Source organism: Corylus avellana, chromosome ca8 (assembly GCF_901000735.1).
Source record: "Corylus avellana chromosome ca8, CavTom2PMs-1.0".
Lineage (NCBI taxonomy): Eukaryota > Viridiplantae > Streptophyta > Magnoliopsida > Fagales > Betulaceae > Corylus > Corylus avellana.
Genome location: NC_081548.1, coordinates 6,417,768 through 6,425,287, shown reverse-complemented (window position 1 = coordinate 6,425,287; position 7,520 = coordinate 6,417,768). Strand labels below are relative to the sequence as shown.

General features: G+C 32.8%; 1 protein-coding gene across 1 annotated transcript in view; it reads left to right on the top strand.

Annotated features, from left to right (window-relative positions):
- LOC132190766 (disease resistance protein RUN1-like) overlaps positions 1 to 7,520 on the top strand; it is a 14,603-nt gene that overhangs the window by 1,725 nt on the left and 5,358 nt on the right. The gene's annotated exons all lie outside the window — the stretch shown is intronic.

The window sequence follows — 7,520 nt, the reverse complement described above, 5'->3', positions numbered from 1 at the left end:
AAAAAAAAAAAAAATTAAAAAAAAAAAAAAAAATTAGCATACAGTATTGAAAAATTCATCTTCTTGGTTAGAAAAGAGTAAACCTATGTTTGGTTTTCACTGGTTTGTCTTGTTTAAAGAGAGCTTAACTGGATGCCTATCTTGCTTTGCTTCTCAATTTCTTCTTTCTTTCTTGAAATTCTGGGTGCCTCCAAATTTTACTTCCTACGTTTAAGTTTTGTGCCCCTTAATACTTTCTAATGACCATTGCACCCCCCAAAAAAAAGCAACTATGTAATATAGTATAAATAAAATAACTATCCCAAACTTCAGTGTTATATCAAAGTATGCTACTCGTCATACCAATTTCATACCCGTTGATGTGACGTATTTTAAGTGGCTTTCCAATTATTTTTCTAGGTGGCTAACGTGAGAAATTACTTAAAACACGCAATGTCAACGAGTATGAAATGAGTATAATAAATGGGTGTGAAAAGTAACATTACTAATTCTATTAATTGAGATTGTTCAATATTTCCAACCTGCCCATTCACTGGTGCAACAAGGTCTCTAAGGGCATTGGTTCTACCAATTGTCACAAACTTGGATGCACTCAACTTTTTCTTGAGGAGATGTTATCAAGCTACTATTTTCTCTTTTGATTTCAGAGTTCCATAAATTGTTTTTCTGTGTAAAATGTAAGACCCAGCTTGAATGAAAAGCATTTTATTGCAATGTCTTGGTGGATTATTATTATAGATATTGAGGGAGTAATGTTACACATCAAATCAGTTAATATGGCATGTTAAGTAGCCTTATGTGTGAACTATGTAAAATACGTCACATCAGTTAGTGTGAAATTGGCATGATAAATAAGTGTGAAAAGTAGCGTTATTCGTATTGAAGAGCTCTTATTTTTGCATGGCAAGCTGCATCGGACAGACCGACACATTCTGGCATGTACTCTAATTGACTTCTGAAGATGAAGCTCATCATGAAGATTGAAGATTAAATGTTACTTGCTGCATTTGATAAATATCTTCAGTTGCTTCCCGATGAAAATGCACTAAATGCATGCTATGATGTCCTAAAGACAATCCCTGGCATTATGTCCTAGTTTTTATATTTTTTTTTTTAATAGCAAAGCATCATGCTATTACAATAGCCATAGCTCTTAATTTTTGTATTCTAAATATTGTTTTACATATCTTTAGTATTATATGATATTAATACAATTCATTTCTTTTCCCAAAATAACTTGAGAAAGGCGATCAAACTAGCATCAATACGATGATGTATTTTTACAAGGAAAATTTCATGAAAACTTATGCCATTCCTTATTTTAAATGACAATTGGTTTGATTCATGAATTGCCTCCCAAAACTTCATAAATTTTGTTAGAATGAGGTTAAAAGGGTTGCACTATGTATTGAACTTAGAAAGGCACGAAGATGATCAATTTTATGGTCAATATTAGATTTTACAAATCTAATGGTGTATATGTTGTCACGTTATTTAAATGACGCAATATTATGCACAATATTAAATGCAATAAAACAACATTTTGATCGTAAAATGATCTTTCAATTTCACTTGAATAAAATAGACATGTATTTCTTGAATTTGTTGCATACTAAGAGTCTCCCAATCATCATTTTCTTGATGAGGAAAATCACAATAGCTTCTCCAAACTTAAACAAGATTCCTACATATACATTTCCTTCATTTAGTGATCCCATTGATTAGGCTTCGATTAAATTTTCAGAGAAACGCTAGGTTTTTCAATTTTTTTTCCTCAAAAATTTGGTTCCTAATAAGAGCATTCCCATCGAGTTATTTAAAATTTTGCAAAATTTAACTTTGAAAATATATATATATAAGTAGTCACTTTTCAAAATTACCAAATATCAAACTCTCTAAATACTTTTCTACTTTAACTAAATATTTTTTTTTATTAATAAATGTAACTGCTATAAAACACACACTTCCATTCTAGATGAGAGATTTACCAAAATGCCATCCTAACAACCAAAATAATATAAAAAAATTAATGACTTCTGCTTTTGGTATCTTTATATTTGAAGATGAATTAAAAGAAATGTTACTTTAGATAAAGATTAAATATGAAGAGCTTAAGTGACGTGTCATCGTCTACGTCTAATTGCCATAATACGATAAGTCGTTCGTTCATAGATCATCATAGGCTATCACGGAGCCACGTCACACAAAAGTCCATGCCCACGTGTCAGTATCTCAACTGCTTAAAATCTTCCCCTCTCTCTCTCTCTCTCCCCCACAAAATCCAAGCTATCACTACATGCAAACATGGCGATTCATTGTTCCTCGGTGCCTTCTCTTTCCTTGAAAAACCTCACAATCCCGTCAAAACCAATTTCTTCACTATTCAAGAAGATGAATCCACTCTCAAAACCTGGGCTGAGACCGTCGGCTTCTTCTGCTGCAACGACCCACCAGGTCCCGGGCCCCGAACCCGACAAAGTGGACCGCATCGCCGACCAAACCTTTCAAAGGTACTCCTCGTCGTCTCCGAGGACCGGCCGAGGAGGAATAGGGACCGCCGTAGTTTGGTTCAGGAACGATCTGAGAGTGTTGGACAATGAGGCTTTGTACAAGGCGTGGGTTTCGTCCGAGATGGTATTGCCGGTTTATTGCGTCGATCCTCGACTTTTCGGCACCACCTATTATTTCGGATTCCCTAAAACTGGAGGTACTGTATTAGTATTACTAGTTTTTTTTTTTTTTTTTTGGCTGTGATGAAACGATTTCATTATGCATTGTATACGCCTTTAAATAAACAATTCACTTTGGATCATATGTGTCAATGTTTAACTCTCATAGTTTATAGGTATGTATGCCTGGTCTTAGAATATTAATTAAATGAGGTAATTAATCTTTGTCTATCTGTCGAAGTTTTTTTGGAGAAATGGTAACATTTTAACAGGCGGAACCAGAAATATTTATCAAGCATTAATTTGAAATATATTTAAATAGAGAGCCAAATAATTGATGAGAAATATATTAAGATTAAAGACTAAATTAATATATAAAAAAAATAAAATTAGTATTCATTCAAGAAAATATAAACAAAACAAAAAATAATTATTTTTTAATATAATTCAATTTTCAATTTAATTCTTGAATGATGAAAACTTATCAGAAATAAACATGTCACACAGCACGGATGTAAAAAGCATTAAAGCTTAAAATTTGACCAAACTTTGAACTGGTTTTTTAATGGGACCGGGGCCAAACTAAAATATTTGGGCTCAAATTCACATTTTAAAGTATATTTAATAAAAAAATTTCAAAACTGGGGGCCACCCTATCTGCATTTAAGAGCGTGTTTGAAATTGCGTTTAAGAAATAAAGCTTTTAAGTCAAAAAATGTTTTTTGGCAAAAGCTTCATTTTTAAGCTTTTGCTAAAAGTGCGTTTTGGTCATTTTTAGGCTTTTTGGATCCTTAAAAGCGTTTTTCAAACGAACTTTTTGAGTGTTAAACGTACTTTTAGGCTACTCAAATTCAATTCCAAACAGGTCATAAGTCCATCTCTGTTAACCCGAAACTTCTTACAAAATACCAACTAATTTTTAAAAGTGACATATATCATTTTCGTAATGATATAGGAAGAGTCCTTTTAAATCTGATGTGACTTTTAAAATTATTATTAAATTTAAGATGATTATTATTAAATTTTAATTTATTGGTGATTTTAAATGCCACATAAAATTTATGAGTACTCGTGTCTTTCTTTTATCTTTACTCGTATCATTAACACGTAAGAAATACATTAATTTTATTTTATTAAATTTTTGTAGGAAATTCCAACAAACGAATTTATGAAAAATTTAGTTCGGATAGCATTTTATCAGATCCACTGTACCACGTCCACACATTCCCAGCTCTCCACTGTAACACGTGGACGGATCAACGAAGGGTCAGGATGGGTCCAAGAAAAGAGAATCATCATGCACCCCTACAATCAAACAGTCAACGTCTGGATGTTGATTTTATTTATGAATATTGTAGTTTTTATATATTTGTACATTTTTTTTTTTTTTTTTGACATGTCCGCATAAGAGGGGGGAGGGGGATTCGAACTGGTGACCTCCACTTCATTAAGTGTGGTCCCAGCCGATTGAACTACCTCTTGAGGACTTTATATATTTGTACATAAATCAACATCTAAAATATAATTTGAAATCATGAATGGAAAGCCCTGCATTAACTAAGTAGAAATTTTTTATTTTTTTTATTTTTGTAAAAATTTTGAACTTCATTCATAAACAGAATAATACGAGCGTAAAAACTCGTACAAAAGAGCACAAAGCTCTACATGCCTAGAGCACGTAGCTCTAATATTACAACATCATGGATGCCTTCCGGAATTTCTTCAATCTAAACTTTATCCATAACTTGTTTTACCGCTGCTTTTGCTAGACCATGAGCAGTTGTGAGAATAATAGTCACAATTTAAGACTATTATTCACTTACAGTTGAAGAATATCATTGAGTCATACTCGAAGACTATCCCAGAGTTACAGTAAATAGTTAAAGACTATCACTTAGCTAACCTAGCTAGAGTAAAAGTTTATTTGTATCCAACATGATTCTCTTAATAGGAGTATGTTATATTGTAAATATTACTCAGATAAATAAGAGCTTAATGCAGCTTTATTAGGGTTTGATCTTGTGGATATAGATCATAAACCGAACCACGTAAATCTCTGTATCACTATCTTATTATTTCCGTATTTTTATTTCTTTCATATAATCATTGTTTTTTTTTTATTATTATTCTTCTTAATTTCTTTTTCCTCCTTAGAACTAAGAATGCTGCAAAGCTGAAAGAACACTTCGGATGTTGGGTCTACCAAAACAATTTAAAAAAAAAAAAAAAAAAAAAAAACCTTCAATTATTTGTAGGAGAATGAAATTAGTATTATTATTAGGGTTTAATATTGTGCCCCTTAGGGTTTAAACTTTTTTTTTTTTTTTTTTCTCTTTTAGAGTTTCATTTTTATCACAAGAGGTACATGTAGTTTTCATAAAGACGGAGATGGTATACCCGTTAAAATTTCATCCAAAACTTAACAAAATGCCATATCAACACCATTCAAAAATCACTTTGTAGTCATATAATTAATTTTTTTTAAAAAAAATTAAGAAGATTAAAAAATTATATTTTTTCAAAAAAAAAAAAAAAATGGGGGTGGCTACCATTTGGGGGGTGGCTAACCACCCCCTTTGGCCACCAGGCAACCCCCATCTGGCCAGTTTGGGAGTGGCTCACGGCTGGATGGGGGTGGCCCCAAGGGGTCGCCGAAACCACCCCCAAACCCATTGGGGGTGGTTTCGGCCACACCCTTAGACTCCTAACCACCCCCATTCGGCCGTGGCCACCCCCAAACTAGCTAGATGGGGGTGGCTCATGGCCAAAGGGGGTGGTCGACACCACCCCCAAACCCATTGGCCGGGGGTGGTTTTGGCCACCCTTTGGGCTCCTTAGGGGTGGCCCGGCCACCCTCATCCGACCGTGGGGGTAGCGGCCAAATGGGGTGGCCAGCCACCCCCCAAATGGCCAAAGGGGTGGCCCCAAATTTTTTTTTGAAAAATATAATTTTTTAATCTTTTTAATTTTTTTTTTAAAATTAATTATATAATACGTAGTGATTTTTGATTGTTGCCGATGTGGCGTTCTGTTAAATTTTGGACGAAATTTTAATGGAGATACCATCTCTATTTTTATGAAAACCAAATATACCTCCTGTAATAAAAATGAAATTTTAAGGGAAAAAAATAAATTTTTTAAATCCTAAAGGCATAAAAGTATTTAACCCTTATTATTAATACAACTTTCATCTTACTTCTAATTAACACGTGCATTTTTCTATTTTCTCTCTCTTTATGAGGGGAAAGAAACTTGGTGCAGACATGAGGAAAAGAAAAAAATAAATACAAAAACTTATTTTTTATACTATGATATATTACAATACAATTTTCACATGATTTTAAGAAAATCTATAGCAAATAGCTATGACTTGACCTAAAACTCGAAAAGGAGAGGCAAGATTCTTTGGTAGGGGATGGATGGAACCGAGATAGCACGAAAACAATTTGGAAAATTATATGGAATATGAAAATTCTAAGTTCCGCGAAAGTATTTATATGGCGAGCGTGTCATGATATACTCCCAACAAAAAGTCAATCTCAAAAAGAAAAAAAATTGTCCATGATGATCGGTGCATTTTCTGTTGTAGGGAGGAAGAAAATGTTTCTCATATTATATGGGAGTACCCATGATCAGCTCTTATTAAGGCCTATTATTATTAAACTAATTTTCTAGCATCTTACTAATCTTAGCACTGTGAATATGTATTGCTTCACAAACTGTTTTTCCTTCATCTTCTGGCCCTCTTTTTGGACAGACAAAATAGAAAGTATAGCCAAAAAGGTGAAAGACTATCTTTTCATTCTCACCATATTTATTTAAAGAGGAATGATAACGACACAACTTAGAAACATAACTTCGGCCTAATTTTTTTTCTTATGTGGTCATTTTTTTTTTTTAAAAAAAAAAAAAAGAAAATTAAAAGTTAAAAAAATTTCTAAAGAATAACATGTCTTTTTTTTTAAAAAAAAAAATGGTCATTATTTTGAAGAAAAATATCTTTTAAAAAAAATAAAAGAGACCACAAAGGATGTTATTAATTCAAGAATTTTTTATTTATTTTGTTTTTTTTTTTTTTTTAAATAACCACATAAGAAAAAAGTTGAGCTAAAATTGTGTTTCTATCATTTCTCTTATTTAAAATGGTTATTATAGCATTCTATAAGAATTTAGGGTGGTTTCTCTTATTTAAAATGGTTTGACTATGACCAGGGGCAGCGCTGGTCATAGTCAAACCACCCTAAATTCTCTTAATTAACTCATTTTTCGCTCTTGCTTTTGCTACTTTTCTCTCCATTTATATTTCGTTCGTTACAATTTTCTACACTTTGACCGATGATGGCGTAAGAAGAACCAATGGAAACGCATGACTTCAGTCCCAAGTCTTTGGTTTACGCCAATCCCATATTGAATAGAATGTTAAAAATTAAAATAAAAAATAAAAAGAAAAGAAAAGAATTTGACATTTTCAGAGATAGACTTTAGGGAGGGGTGGAACTATTATGGCTTGGGGTAGATAGACACACACTATGACCAGGGGCGGCACTAGTCATAGTCAAACCACCCTAAATTCTCTTAATGGCCTCATTTTTCTCTCTTGCTTTTGCTACTTTTCTCTCCATTTATATTTCATTCATTACAATTTTCTACACTTTGACTGATGATGGCGTAAAAAGAACCAATGGAAACCATTGACTTCAGTTCCAAGTCTTTGGTTGACGCCAGTCCCATATTGAATAGAATGTTAAAAATTAAAATAAAAAATAAAAAGAAAAGAAAAGAATTTGACATTTTCAAAGAGAGACTTTAGGGAGGGGTGGAACCATTATGGCTTGGGGTAGGTGGTTCGCA